Source organism: Bos grunniens, chromosome 15 (genome assembly GCF_055505025.1).
Source record: "Bos grunniens cultivar Pamir isolate PY7600 chromosome 15, Bosgru_T2T1.0, whole genome shotgun sequence".
NCBI classification, from domain to species: Eukaryota; Metazoa; Chordata; class Mammalia; order Artiodactyla; family Bovidae; genus Bos; species Bos grunniens.
Window position 1 is genome coordinate 66,042,783 of NC_141179.1, and position 16,392 is coordinate 66,059,174.

The following is a 16,392-nucleotide window of genomic DNA, read 5'->3' on the forward strand; positions in this document are numbered from 1 at the left end:
GACCCAAGAGACATGGGTTCACTCTCTGGGTCAGGAAGATCCCCTAGTATGTGAAATGGCAACTCACTCCAGTATTCTTGCCTGGGAAGTCCCATGGCATTCATGGAGTCACAAAGAGTTAGATATGACTGAGCACACACACATGTAATAGTAACTTTATATAATCTAACTTTGATAAATGTTTGCAAAAGTGCCTGAAAATTATAAACAGTTGGCTTTGGCAAGCTGGTACAAGCCATCTTCAGCACACCACTGACCTTACCCTTTCCAACTCAAATCTGTGGTTCCCTAATACCAAGAATGCTGGGGACAGGAGAAGACATGCCGGTATGCCATGCTTTTTAAAGTACAGAGTCCAGGGCCCCACCCCTGGAGATAAGTCTGAGATGAGACTTGAAACTATAGAACGAAACCATACCTCCCCAGGTGATTGTGATGTGTGACCAGATTTAAGAACTATTCCTCTGGCACGAGTGCCTACAGTTCAAGCCAGCTCACCAGGATCCATCATGTCAGGGTTTGCAGCAGGAGTCCCATTAACAGTCGTGTCTGCTTTTGCCTCACCTTGTTCTCTGCTCCTTCATTATGTCCCTTTAGAATCTTCTGGTGGAGAGAGGAGAAAGCATGGAGGCCAAGGAGAATGAGTTCTTGTGTTTAGGATCCTGGGGCTCAGCCACTTTTCCTACTACTGTTAACACAGGGAATCTTGGCTAGCACCCCTGTGGATCATACAGAAGTAGATTCTACCCCACTTTCTCAGTTCCTGACTAGAAATCAAGACTCTTAGAAAATACTGGAAAAGCAGAACTAGATATGAAAGGCTGTGGGCTAATTAGTTGGAACTGACTCATGGGTAAGTTCTATCGCCTATAGCCCATATTTTCATGTCTTTGTTTAGTAAACCTTAGCAGCAAAGCTCGATTGGCTCTTGTGTTGGTGTGTAGGCTATTCAACAAATGTAAGAGAACAGTAGCTTCCATCCTTTTTTGAAATTAATTCATGAAAACCTGAAATTAGAACACAGGAAGTGGGGAATGATGTCATCTTTTCAAAAGGACTTTTGCTTTATGAAAAGCAGAAAGTCACCTAAAAAATACCCTTCAGATAATTTTATTTATTTTTTGTGTGTGTAATAAAGTTTTATTAAAGTATAAAGGAGATAGAGAAAGCTTCTGACATAGACATCAGAAGGGGGCAGAAAGAGTACCCCCCTTCAGATAATTTTAAATGGTGCTTGCAAAATCCTGATACATTGTATTGTAGAAATACTCCTATTGCATTAAACAGACTAAACCTATATTCATTGTGCAGTACCCAGAACCTGTGTTCTTGTGTGTGTGTGTGTGTGTGTGTGTGCGCGCACGTTCAGTCGTGTACAACTCTTTGCAATCCCATGAGCTCTCCAGGCTCTTCTGTCCATGAAATTTTCCAGACAAGAATACTGGAGTGGGTTGCCATTTCCTACGCCAGGGGATCTTCCCAACCCAGGGATCCAGCCTGCCTGTCATGTCTCCCTACACTGGCAGGTGGGTTCCTCTACCACTAGCACCACCTGGGAAGCCCCTGTCTTGTTATAATTGTGCAATAGAAAGTACGGGCCAATTGGGACAGAGTTGGGGAGAGAATTGGGGAATTACATACTATCCTAAGTGTCTTTGGCAACAGTCAAAACACTAAAACCTTTTTCTTTGCTAGACTGAGAGTAATTTGCAGGCAACAGGCGTGAGCCAGCAATTTTGAAACTGCTTTTGTCCCTGTAACACATCCTGGCCAGTGAAATTACTCATGAGAATTAAGGAACCTTCGCTTGAGTGAAAGTTTTAAATTCTTGAAATGTCCATCATAAAGCATATATATAGGGGGAAAATCTATGGGTTGTGGAGCAGAAAGCCCAATGCATGAAATCAGATAAACCTAAAGTTGCATAGACTCATAAAATTCTATTGTTTATTTAACCACTTTACCCAGAATTTCTCATGGAAAATTTTAAAAGCCAGTTCCCCGGGATGGAGGGGGGGGATCTTTCAGGGTTCATTAGAAGTCAGATCGTTTTCCTGAGCAATTTCCAAGTCTTCTGATGAGCTTTAAGTACATTAGTGCATATGAGCTATGCTACAGATGGAAGCAAAAATAGGAGATGATTAGGGCTTGAGTTTTTATTTTTTATTTTTTTAAGTAATGACATTGCTATCTAAAAGCTTCCTTAAACTCTGTGAATGTATAATTTCAAAGGGAGAATGTCTAACTTGATACGACAGGCAGGCTGCTGTTGGACGTGGAGAACAGAGGTTGGAAAGAGAAGCACGCAAAGCATGAGGTTTGTTTTACTAATTTTCTAGTAGTGCTTCACGTCTGTGCCGAGACCATTTACTCTTACTGTCTTCTACCTTAGCTGCTCTGACCTGGAAACCTGTAATAGTCTGTGCAGCAGCATGCTCATGACACAAAGGGAACCAGCAGATCTGACCCCTTTCCTGTCCCCTACCTCCTCCCCTGGGCTTCCCAGGCGGCACTAGTGGTAGACAACCCACCAATGCAGGAGACGCAAGAGACCCAGGTTCCATCCCTGGGCTGGGAAGATATCCAGAGGAAGGCATGGCGACCCGCTCCAGTATGCTTGTCTGGAGAATCCAATGGACAGAGGAGCCTGGTGGGCTACAGTCCATGGGGTTGTGGAGTCGGACATGACTGCAGGGACTTAGCCCACAGCATGCACACACCTCTTTCCCTATCCTTGTCTATCTGACAGGTCGCATGTGAGGCTTCCTGACTCATGTCTCTGCCCCTGGGCACCCACTATCTTCCTATCTACAAGTGCCATTTACATTGCTCTTTGCCACCTGGATCCCTCATGTCATGACCTTATGCAAAGAGATCCTGTTCCAGGGAGGCTTCCAGGATGATCACCACCCTGTAACCCTCTGCAGACCAGACTACAGAACAAGCACCGCTGAGCCTAAGGTCACTGCTGTAGGTGGAGGGGTAGGCTGATGCCCTGAACTGGCACTAACTCCTGACTAGCCTCTGCATACTCTGTATGCTGTCCCTGGGGCCAAGAAGCAATGCCAGATGGAGCTAATTGGCACAGAATCTGACTTTCAAGAAACAGAGCCCTTCCTGACCTGCCCATGACTTTCTAGCCTCTCCCTTAATCATGTCCCTCTGCTGCATCCACGTGGATCCATCTGTTGTTTGGCCTCTCCCAAAATGACCACTACTTGCCTTTTAAAATAAGGTTCAGATCAAGCATCACTTCTTGGCTTTGGGATGTATTCTGGAATCTTCTAGATAGAGTCAAACAGCCCTCAGCACACCTATAAATGCCTTGTGGATCTTGCTTTATGACACTTCTAGCTTTATCTAATCATGACCTTTCTTATTTGTCATATTGTGAGCTTCCTAAAAGCAGACCATGTTTGTTCAACTCTTATCTCCCGCACCGAACAAAAATGCCTGACATATAGTAATTCTTCAACTAGTGGTTGAATGAATGAATGACCTGTTGCATGCCTGGGAATTAAAATGAATGAATATGAAGAGAGGAAAGAAAGAAAAAAGATTGTCTCTGAGTTCAACTCTTAAAGAATTCTAACACCATCCTGTGACCTGTGCGAGTGACCCCCGTCTGTGATTGATGCGGGCTGGCAGTCTGACAACATGTGACTCAAGTATTCCTAGGAATATAAAGCCTTGAGAGAGGGCAAACATACCAGTCAGGAAGAGCTTGAAACAAAAATTATCGTTAAACAAACACTGAGGGAGAGCTGTCTTTGGTAAGAAATAATGCCATAAGAATGCCTCAGGATTCAGAACAAATAAATCTAGATAAAGAAGAGATTGTATCAAAAGGAAACCTATTTTATTAAATGGAAAGGTAAGACGGGTGATTCATAGCTCTCCTGGGTTAACAAAGTCCAGCAGGTAAATCAATGACATGGTAGTAAAAAATCTACAGCTGCTTAATACAGAGTGCTTTTGGCTCAGGGGAAGAGAGGTGTTTCATTCAGCTTGACAGCATGTATGCCACATAGCCGTTTGGTTGATAAGGTCAAAGAAAGTATCTCTATACTTTCCAAGTTGATGGTAGTACTTATCAAAGACCACTTAACAGCCTAAAGCTGCATAAAACAGCGTAGTTGTGTTGGTTTCCCCCAAAAGGTCATGTGTAACTCGTGGATGTGCTATGTTGCATAAGGACAGCTGTAACCAGAGTTATGTGTCGTTCCCAGCCCAGCCCCACCCTGCTCCAAGAGGATTAATGATGGAAAAAACCTGAAGGGCACAGAAGCAACACTCATTTTAATGAAACTGTTCTGTAGTCATTAAGCATTGAAAAGAGGCTGAATTCAGGATCTCTCGGGCCATAGTGCTATATATAGTGCTATAGAATCAAGATAGTATTACAGATTGCATCAGTATCATTCTGCAGTGAATTGGCAAGAACTTTCCTGGTAGAGAGTCTTGTAGGGTTTGGGGTTCTTACTGAACCTGTTTTTAGAAATGGTCAAGCATGTTATCTTTTCCTCTGCAAAGATCTTGCTGGACTGGTGTTGGGCTCAGTGAAAGACACTTGCTTTTCAGGAACCTAAAGCTGGGAGTCCAGGGCAGTCAGAACCTCAGTGGCTTTGTTTGAAAGACCACTGCTGCTGCTGCTGCTGCTGCTGCTAAGTCTCTTCAGTCGTGTCTGACTCTGTGCGACCCCATAGACGGCCTCCTACCAGGCTCCTCTGTCCCTGGGATTCTCCAGGCAAGAACACTGGAGTGGGGCTTATTTTTCTAAAGTAGTCTTGAAACTGGCTCTCTTTGGTCTGGCCTCTTGTGTTCCCTCATCCAATATCATTTGACTATTTCAATGCACTAATAGGTGGCAAAGAGATCCCAAGCTGATCGATGTTTTTTTTTTTTTTTTAATGATTTTAGGCTTTACTGCCAGGATCATCCCAATTTACACCATTGCCATGAAGTGCTTGTTTGTCTATGGTGATGTGTGCACTAAATAATGCAGGGAAATCTGGCAGGTGGTAGGTAGAGAGAGCAGGCACTGGCTACCTTTCCTGTTGGCTCTTTGTTCATGCTGTTGACTTTCAGGTAGACTGTCATCTTCACCCTTCTTCTCTCACCTAAGCATGTGAAAAGGAAGTTGAGACCTCTGATCTGCCTGTTATCCTGTATCCATGGTGGTTACAAGCACTTACCTTAGAGCCAGACTGCCTGAGTTCCTACCCCAACTCCACTGCTGCTGTGTGACACAGGGTAAGCTGCTCAACCTCTCTCTGACTTGCTCCCATCTGAAAAACCCGGGGTCATCATTATACCTTCCTCATAGGGTTCTGGAGAGGATTAAATGACTTAATATTTGTGAAGTACTTGAGTGTTAGGTACTGTTATTTTTAAGCCCCCTTGGCATGCAGATTCTCAGCTCTTCACCCTTGCAATTCCACACGTAGAACTTATAGCTGAAAGAGGTAGGTCTGGTTGTTCCCCTTTTTTAATAAAGGAGAAAACTTAAATCCAAAGAACAGACAGAACTTTTCCCAAAGTCACATGGCTGTTAGGGATAGGGGGAGGTCAAGCATTTGAGCTCTGCCAATTAAGGCATCTTTTTAGTGGTCCGTGGTTTGTGGGCAGTGAGAGGATCAGATTTCCATATAGCAAGCTGGCTATTTCTCAGATGAACTAGTCTTATCTGCTTAGGCTTTCTGAATGGGCATAAAGGGGATGACTTTATAGTTTAAGAACATAATGCCCAAGTCAGTGTGCAAACTCAGGAGGAGACACAAGGATTTCAGAGGACGAAATTACAAATAGCCAGGGGCCAGAATGCCCCTATTTAGAGGGCCCTGGGACTCTGGTGGGAACTGATGACTTTATGGTGACCAAGGGGGGCTGCACAGGAGGAGGGGGAAGTGGATTTGCCAGCCAGGACTTAAAAAAGAAGAGACCTGTGGTTCATAAACCTATTCAGTTGGGCGGCCAGGCAGTAAAATGGGCATCTTTTATTATATAATCCACTCTCACACAGTACCAACATAATATTCTCACCATCGCTCCCCCAAGATCCTGACTGTCCTTATCAACCAGACAGAGTAGGGCCCCTCTTGACTGCCTCTTCTGCCTCCTCCCCTCATTGGCTCCTTCTTGATCACCCTTAACATCAATTTCATTGTGACTGAACCTCAGTCTAAAGATCAGGATGAAGCAGTGTGAACTGCCATGATAGGAAAGAAAGAAAAGTCACCCTTTGGATAACACTAGTCCACAGGCTTAAGTTGCCATGGTTACAAAGGTTATGCTTTTGTGGAGGGGGAGGAGGGGGAGGGGGGCAGCTGTCAACCTTGCTGGTCAAGTGGTCTCCCAGAGCCAGGGACACAGGGTCACCCCCAGGATGAGGAGGAGAGCTCCTCTCCAAGTCTGCAGAGCACACGCTTGCTTTATTTTTTCCTATTCTTTTTAAAAATTTGTATTTATTTAAAACAGACTTTTGGACTCAGTGGGAGAAGGAGAGGGTGGGATTATTTGAGTGAATAGCATTGAAACATATACATTACCATATGTGAAACAGATGACCAATGCGAGTTTGCTGTATGATGCAGGGCACCCAAAGCCAGAGCTCTGTGACAACCTGGAGAGATCGGGTGGGGAGGGAGGTGGCAGGGGGGTTCAGAATGGGTGAACACATGTACACCTATGGCCGATTCATATTGATGTATGGCAAAAACCATCACAATATTGTAAAGTAATTTTTGTTGCATCAAGATAGATTCTTCAATCACCTGAAGGGTGAGGATAACTTACTGTTGTTTATCTCTTGGGTTCTCAGGAACTGGCAGTTACCACATGTTGTCAGTTAATTACTTAATTGAATCTTTATGCCTCCCTGAGCTCTGCAGGTTGGAAAGTTAAGTGTAGTGTTTTCTTTTAGGACTGCGCCTGCTCACCTTTGAAATAGCTGAGAGTGGCCCTGATGTTGGCTTCCGGCAAGAGGCATGGACCTCCTTCCCTCTGAGATCTGGCCACCTCCAGTAGACCTGTCTCCCCATTTGTTTCTAACTAGGATGTTGCAGTTAATGCTGGTGTGAAAATGATTAGCCTGAGAAAGCCCAGCAGGATGTGAGTAAATTAAAGAGTTGGGTTTTTTCCCCTGGGTTTTTAAGCAAAAGGAACCTACAAAACTAAATAAAAAGTACCAACATTAATGAATATAGGGGCAAGTCCAAAGCCGAGATAGCATTTTTGCTCTAAGTAAATCCACAAAGGGAATTTCCTTCCTTTAAAAAAAAAAAAGCAAACTATTAGAAAAACTACTGCTTTCACCATTCTCTCTATGCCTATTTTTCCACTTCTGGGGTAAAGTGGAGAAGGGGTGGGGACTCTTGGAAGCTAACTAGGGAGAATACTGTCATTGGGTTAGATGGTTCAGGAAATTTATGATTAGATACTCAGAGCCTTTATTAAAGGGGAAACAACTTGCTGCAATTGATATGGGTCAGAGGACTTGATCACACGGCCAAAGTGACACAATCAGGATGAGACTACCCTGAGGGGATATACTGCTGCTGCTGCTGCTGCTAAGTCGCTTCAGTCGTGTCCGATTCTCTGTGACCCCATGGACTGCAGCTTACCAGGCTTCTCCGTCCATGGGATTCTCCAGGCAAGAACACTGGAGTGGGGTGCCATTTCCTTCTCCAATGCATGAAAGTGGAAAGTGAAAGTGAAATCGCTCAGTCGTATCTGACTCTTAGCGACCCCATGGACTATAGCCTACCAGGCTCCTCCATCCATGGGATTTTCCAGGCAAGAGTACTGGAGTGGGGTGCCATTGCCTTCTCCCGAGGGGATATACTACTATGTTACTAAAAAGTCTGGAGACCCCAATTTCTTAGAGGGAGAGGGCCAAGCTTTGGAGTTGCCTGCCTCAAGCATTAGAAATCTGCTGACTCTTGTCCAGAGCTATAGAGCTGGCTGCCTCAGCAGCCCGAAGTCTGGGTCCCTGTTTGTTGAAAGAGGTCAGCCAGCATTCTGACCCTACTCAGGTTCCTGATTACTTTGAATTAGGTGGCCTGGAAAGCCCCAGAGATTTCACATCTGATATCTGGAAGTCAGTTGAAAGAGAAGCTTAGCAACCCCATCCCCAGAGACAGTATAAAGGTCAGCACCTTCTAGCAGCTGGTTCTGGTCTCTGGAGTTTGAGTGTCTGCATGAGGCCAGCCCCATGGGGGGTCATGCATTTCCATGTGGGGCAGGCCACATGGCATCGTCTGACTCTGAGCAGTATAGTTTCTGAGATTTGCCTGCTGAGAGAGACGCTACTTCCTTTATTGTTGTTGCTTTGAAACACAGTTTTGTTTTATTTTGCTCTTGCCATGGAGACTGTAATAAATAAAGAGAAGCGTGATTTCTTAATGGTCTCCATCTTCAGATGTACTTTTCTGCCTGATTACCTCAGAGCATGCAGCTCATGGGAATAAAGAAGGGGGAGAGGAAAGGTGAGCTTTGGCAGGAATAGGCAACACATTCAGGGCTGGGAACCAGTGTACTCTCAGGCCAGGTTCTGACATTTGGTGTGTTTTTGTTTGCAGAAGGATATGATATATGCATTATGCAATTAGAAGCAATTTCTTTTTGAAAATTGAGTTAAATCCAATTTTTTGTATGTTTTGGCTATCCTAAAGAGGGGTTGGTTTTCAATTACTTCAGTATGGTGTTGCACAGACTCATTCTAGTGGAATCCAGTTAGATGGTCCGAACACTTGTTCCAGAGGTTGACATGTGTTTTGATTTACACTATGCCTGGATGGACCGTGCATACCCTTCATTCCTATGGAGGATGTGAGTTGCAACAGAAGACTTGGGATAGCAGCATCCTTGCTAAGCTATTGAAGGAAAAAAAATAGGATTTTTCTGATTAATTCCCAAATCTAATACTGCCTTTCAGATAGGTACCATTTCAAGTACCATTTCAAGTGCGATTCTCAATTCTGGGTCTACAACAGCCTCACTTGAATGGAACGTTAATCCCATCCATCTTATTCTTCTCACCCCCATCACTCCCAGAGAGACCAGTGTGTCTTGGGTGGGGACCTTGGGATGGATAACAGGTGCCTTTGAGCCTCAGCCACGGTTGAGAAACTGAGTTTAAAAATGTAGTTGTTTTTTTTTTAAGGGTAATTTGTTTTAATGACAAATAATAAAGAAACCTAAGGATACAAAAAAGGAGATGCTTATAGAAATAGAAACAACCAAATGTAAAGCAATTGCCCTTCAATTAAAAAAGAAAATAAATTTTAAAAAAGACAACTAAATAATGTCCATGATCATAAGGCACCTTGCTTTTATAATCTGCTGCCTTATCTCGTGGGCTAATTTGGCTTTACATCAAAGTAAGTGCTATAAAACTATAAAATTCAATTTTGTTATTGAAATCAAAAGCATGGGAAAAAGCCACCTCCAACTATTACAGGAAAAGAGTGCCATTTCACTGGGTTATATCTGGCCTCACATACCAAGGTGATATGTATTAGTCTGCAGGCAAGGAATTGTTAATTATCTGGATAGTGGTTGGCTTGTTCCTGGTAAATATAGTCTCAGTTGGATATGGACGCAAGCTTTATAAGGATTGTTCAGTACATATACAACAGATAAGCTGATAACAACCACTTAACCATGTGCTGCGTACTCTTCTAATGCTTTATTTATATCACCTTCCAGCATCTCTACAAGGAGGTATCATTGTTCCTGTTTTACAAATGAGAAACTACGTACAGACATTTGTCCACATTCACTCGGCTAGTTGACAGGGTTTGGAACTCCGATCTGTACGGCCCCCAAGCTATGCTGCAAGCGCCGCACACAGGTCTCACCCCTGCCCCGTGGAGTTGGCCATACTGCAGCAATAAAGACCGTGGAGCTGACAGCTCTGCAGCTGCTTCAGAGAGAGATGTAGAGATTTATGCACAAAGATGTGTGCCTAAGATATGTTATAGCAAAAGGCCAAATATTCTTGTAAAAGTGGCAGAGATGACTGAAGAGCTTTATTAAGCATGTATTAAGTATGTGCAGTGGAGCATTACCATCCGCTAAATCTGGGTGGTTTTATTGACCTCTCTATTTTGCTGTATGTTTGAAATATTTCATTATTAATCATTCTTAGGCAAAAGGAAATGGAAGAAAGCAGGTAAGTTCTGCATTGTGAGTTGTTCAGGTAGTTTTTGCATAAACTGGAGGGCGATAATTGCTGATATGACCTCAAAAGAGATAAGGGAGCGAAAGGAAGGTTTGCTAATTAGCTACTAAGAAGAGAGAAATGTGAGAAATAATTAAATCACCTGGTTCGGTGTGCTCCTCCAACGCATCCTCCCTGACTGTCTCTTCCAACTTAATGACTCAGAGCAATCAGCCAACGATACACTCCGGGAGAAGAGAGATCTTGTTAAACTTCGAGTTTGATGCCAGTGATGCATGCATTGTTTTCACAAATTATATTAGTGCTCATGCACTGGAATTGCTGTACTTTAGACACTCAAAATTATGGACCAACTATCTCTAGTGGTTGCCTGGTTTTGGAGTGAACCTCAAAGGCGAGCCTTGGCTAGGAAAGATTTTTCCATATTCCAGCAGCTTTTGTTCAAAGCATATTTTGTTTATACTTCCTTCCAAGTTCAATGTGACACGGATGGTTGTGCTTTGATTTTTTTTTCTTTTTTGGGGTTCATGGAAATCATAAATGAAGTTTAATTTTTTAATCTTGCCCTTCAGAGCAGCTGACACATCTCAGCCAATGTTTGTTGTATGTGCAAAATATACGGAAGGGAGGAGTCAATTAAAGCCAAAAGGAGTAACAGAAAGGAAATACTTGAGAACAGAAACCAATAAAATAGTAGGGAAAATGAATAAAATAAATTGGTTTTTTAAAAGATTAATAACATTTTTAATCCCCTAGCAAAATTTATCAAGGGAAAAAACCCCACACAAATTACCAATGTTAGGGAAAATATTATATATACACACACACACACACACACACACATAAGGAAGGAGTAGCTATTTCAATGGCTATAGGACATTAATGTGGATGTCTTGTTAGAGCCGTTGATTTGATTTTAAGAAAGCTCATCATTGTCGTTTATTCTTTAAGTTGTGTCCGACTCTTGTAACCCCATGGACCGTGGCCTGCTAGGCTCCTCTGTCCATGGGATTCTCCAGGGAAGAATACTGGAACGGTTACCATTTCCTTCTCCATTTAAGAAAGCTACTTATATAAATAAGCTATGACAGAGGGAGTTATCCACGTTTTAGTGAGACAGCTTAACTCTCCTGCTAAATTAATACATCTACTTTGAGACTTTAATCTCCAGGAGAAGTGGCAACAGAAAGGGCAGTTGAAGAAACACTCCTTGTACACATTCACAATGTTTATTTTTATAAAATCAACACTGTAATATAATTCCACTTTTATCTAAAACAAAATGTATAAATGCAATTAACACTAGAAGAATATACAAACCAGAATATTCATAATGACTAATTTTCTCTTTTAGATAATATTTTAGATTATTGGATTTTACTTTTCCATGTTTTCTCACTTCTCTGTGTCAAGCCTATACAACCAGTTTAGAATGAGAAGTGAAAGTTGCTCAGTTATGTCTGACTCTGTGACTCCATGGACTATAGCCTGCCAGGCTCCTCTGGGATCTTCCCAACCCACACATCAAAACCAGGTCTTCCGCATTGCAGGCAGATTCTTTACCAGCTGAGCCACAAGGGAAGCCCTTGTTTTGTTTTCTTTGGCTACAGACATGTGGGATCTTTGCTCCTCAACCAGGGATCGGACCCACACCCCTTATGTTAGGAGGTGAAATCTTAATCCGTAGACTGCCAGGAGAAGAAAATACAGTAAATGTTTCAGGATCAAGAGAAAAAAAATGAATATACACCAATGTTTAAGGGTCAAGAAAAAAAGAAAAATGAATATGCACCTACATGCGACAGCTGGACCATTTCTAGTGATGGAATGCCTTAGGTTTCATTGCTCCATTTGCAAATGAGGAACACAACACCTCTGTGAGAACAGCCACGGAGGTGACCAGGAGTGACTTCTGGCTGTCCTGCAGCTTCTGCAGTGAAGAGTCTAGACAAATCTTCCTCCCCAAGGAAGGCTTTGAGGAGTGGAAGCTTCAGGAGAAAAGGGCAGCCATCCACAAGCAAGTCTCCTACCACCTTACCTCGAGCAGCATAAGGGCAGGACAAAGTGTAGCCGGTAAAACATCTCACGCAGAGTTGAATGGCAGCGACGTCCTGGCTCTTCCAAGACACTGTAGAGCAGATATTTATGGATTCACAGACAGTCACTCAGAGATGTAATAGGCAGCCAGTTCAGCATCTCCTGGGAGCCTTTGAAAATGCAGCTTTCTGCATTTTCTTTGTCACTCAGGGAGATTTGGGTTCAGTGTTTAAAGCATTCCAGCTGATTCCTACACTCTGGTTTGTAGGATCTACTGTAAGACAGACTTTTACAGACAGGAGAACTGAGTCAATGGAACTGAGTTTTTCTTTTTTTATGCTGGGTATTCTACATGACCATTGTCCTTCATCAAGTGTCTTCCTTCAGAAGTGCCATGGCTATCCCATTGCCTTCGCTGAAAACATCGCTGTGACTCACTTTTTAGAACTGCTTTCAGAACACAAGGCATTCTTTTAGCCACCCTCAAAAGTATGGTGGCAACACACTTTACAGAGGAGAAAGGAGTGCTAAAGTAATTTGTTATATATTTTTGAAGTATTTATTGACTGAGAAAGGTTTTGTTACATTGACAGAATGACAAAAACTCCTGTTTTATTCAAAAACATTTTCAAAAATTATTTCTAATAAACTGGATGTAACATATATATATGCAGAAACTTTGAATGTCTAGATGTTGATTATATGACCATGAAAAAATAGCAATTAGAATAGTTAATCCTGGTACTCATCCTTGTTCTTCAGTTTCTTAATAGTTTTTATCCTTTAAAATATAAATTTTTGTTGAAGTATATTTGATTTATATCAATCATATATCATTATATCATGATATAAATATTATATTTATATCATTATATTACTCTCATAGTGATTTGATACTTTTATAGATTACACTCCATTTAAAATTATTATAAACTGTTGGTTATATCCCCTGTACTCACATTATATCCTTGTGTTTTCTTTATTTTATGCCTCATAGTTTGTACCTCTTGACCCACTTCCTCTGTCTTGCCCCTCCCCCTCACTCCTCTCCCCTCTGTAACCACTACTTTGTTCTCTGTATTTCTGTTTTGTTTTATTCATTCGTTTGTTTTAACTTTTTAGATTTCACACATAAGCGAAAACACGGAGGATTTGTCTTTCTCTGACTTCAGCATGATACCCTCCAGGCTCACCCTCAGGATGAACCTGGAGGGTATTATGTTGTAGTGGATGGCAAAGTTTTCATTCTTTTTCATGACTGAGTAATACTCACAGCAAAACTGAGCAGCAAGTGTAGAGATTGTCCTTACCCTCCTGCCCCCGCACATGCACACATTCCCCCGCTGACATCTCCCACCAGCGTGGTACGTTTATTGAACTGACACACCATTACCACCGAGTCTGTGGTTTATATTCGGTTCATTCTTGGTCATGTACATTATATGTGTTTGGACAACTGTGTACTGACATGTATTCATCATTATAGTATCAGGCAGAGTATTTCCACTGCCCTAAAAATCGTCTATGCCCCACCTAGTCATTAGCCTTTTTTAACTCTAAAACAGTCTCAACTAGTATTTTTCCAAAGAATTTTTTTAGTGTATTTCTATTTTTGTGTGGATTTTTTCCCTTAAAATTTCTTAGATAGTCAAATTGTAATTTCTGGCTAATTTAAAATTCTTGACGTATTCAGTTGACTCTTATTTGTAGTTAAAAAAATATATTTTTAATTGAGAAAATAAGTTACAGATGCTGGTAAGATCAGGATGATTTATGTTAGATGAAGGATATTCTCAAAACTATTTTTCTATATTGAAATAGCTAAATATTTCAGCTTGAATACTTTAGATACTACCTTTCAGCTTCAGTTTGAAGTAACTTTTTTGACAAATATTTTTAAAGACAGAATTTACCATAAAGATTGCTTGTATTAGGACTTCGCTGATGGTCCAGTAGCTAAGACTCCTCACTCCCAATACAGGGGGCCCGAGTTCAACCCTTGGTCAGGGCTGCAGCTAAGACCTGGTGCAGCCAAATAAATATATAAGTAAATAAAAAATATTTTCTAAAAAACTTTGCCTGTATTTATTATTATTTTTAATGCTTCACCAAATTTAAATGGTGAAAAATCATGGTTTTTACTTCTACTTCACTCCAGCAGACATCAAATTATCTAATAAAAAATAGATGCTCCATCAAATTATTCTCCTACATGTTGAGATACTCCAAACTCAATTACCAATTTTCCAAATCAAATCTCATATATTGTTTGAATGCTCATTATTTTACTTGTTTAGTCCATCTTTCTTTTAATAAGAAGATATTTCAATGTCTCCTCATTGGCAAGCTTTCCCTTATTCATGGCAGTTCCCCCAAAATTCCAAATGCTGCACTTTGAGGGCTTTCCATTTATTGCATACTTTAAAGATTTCCAACTGATTTTAAATGAAATTCAACCAAGTTTTAGAGCTCTCATTTCTGAATAAATAAACAGAAGTTTGATATATTTTTGGACACTAGTCTTAATCACCATCAAAAGATCCTACTTCTTAATTCTGTAATATTAGGGGGTTTGGTTTCAACATCCAAATTTTGGAGGACTCATTCCATTTGCTTTCCAATATTAATAGCTCTTTGAAAAAGAGCTAAATGCTGCTCTCTTTTGGGCTTCTCAGGTGGCTCAAGTGATAAAGAATCTGTCTGCCAATGTCATGTAGGATATGCAGGCAGGCGACGTGGATTCAATCCATGGATGGAGAAGATCCCCCAGAGGAGGAAATGGCATCCCACTCCAGTATTCTTGCCTAGAAAATCCCACGGATAGAGGAGCCTGGCAGGCTACCGTCCATGGGGTCTCAAGGAATCAGACATGACTTAGCAACTGAGCGCACACAGCACACACAGGTTGATAAACAAAATAAAAATTGAAAGACCTAAAAAATGTTTTACATCTGATTCATTATGAACAGCAAGGAAGTAAATCTCATGTTACTGTGCCAATGTTTGAGGGTTTTTTTCATTTTCAACATTAAACTTGTTACAAAATTTGGTAGTTTAGTTTTTGTATCTGTGTATGTATAGTTTGATAGCTCTAGCTTCTTTTTTTTAACTGGTAAAATACTGTGACTTGTTTGTATAAAATTATGGCGTATGTGTTTAACCATAAGTTGTGACTTGACTCTATAGGCTGTTTTTATTTAATAAGAACACTGTTTTTACTATATGACTGGAGAAGGCAATGGCACCCCACTCCAGTACTCTTGCCTGGAAAATCCCACGGACCGAGGAGCCTGGTAGGCTGCAGTCCATGGGGTCGCTAAGAGTCGAACACGACTGAGCGACTTCACTTTCACTTTTCGTTTTCATGCATTGGAGAAGGAAATGGCACCCCACTCCAGTGTTCTTGCCTGGAGAATCCCAGGGACGGGGGAGCCTGGTGGGCTGCCGTCTACGGGGTTGCGTAGAATCGGACATGACTGAATCGACTTAGCAGCAGCAGCAGCAGCATGCTTCACCAAAATTTGCTTTTATATTAATGGAAAAGCAAATAAATTTGTCATCACTGGTAAACATTTCACTTGAATTTATAGAAACATTCAAAAAAACCTCAAGTGTTTCACTATGAGCAGGATAAACTTCCAAAACTTTCCTTGAAAGTGAAAGTCACTCAGTCATGTCCAACTCTTTGCAACCCCATTGACTATAGAGTCCGTGGAATTCTCCAGGCCAGAATACTGGAGTGGGTAGCCATTCCCTTCTCCAGGGGATCTTCCCAACCCAGGGATTGAACCCAGGTCTCCAGCATTGCAGGCGGATTCTTTACCAGCTGAGCCACTAGGAAATTTGGATTTCAAAAAGCAAATTAATATCAGAAAACAACTGATTTTCTATATGAAGTATCAAGTGACAGTGGTGGGTAAAATTGGAATTATTTAACTATTTGCAAAGTTCCCACTTTTCCCCTTTCAGTTTCAAAACACTAATTTTAAATGTGCACAAGAAATCTGAAAGTAAAAATAAGTGAAATTAATTTAAAAAAATATTCAGTCAATTTAAGTGGAAAAGCCATGCTTCATAAAGTGATGTATAAATGTACATTCTGTAGCTGTAATCAGTATCTACAGACACATTGTTTAAATATCCACTTAGCTCAAGAGGGAGGGAATATATAG

The 16,392-nt window shown here is 41.4% G+C and overlaps 1 long non-coding RNA gene across 2 annotated transcripts in view; it reads left to right on the forward strand.

Annotated features, from left to right (window-relative positions):
* The first annotated feature begins 664 nt into the window (after positions 1–664).
* Positions 665–16,392, forward strand: part of LOC147358417 (uncharacterized) — a 28,677-nt gene continuing 12,949 nt past the window's right edge. For both annotated transcript variants that reach the window (XR_015141637.1, XR_015141636.1), the window contains exons 1-2: positions 665–5,253; positions 6,923–7,110. This is a non-coding gene — a long non-coding RNA (uncharacterized LOC147358417). The remainder of the gene's footprint in view (positions 5,254–6,922; positions 7,111–16,392) is intronic.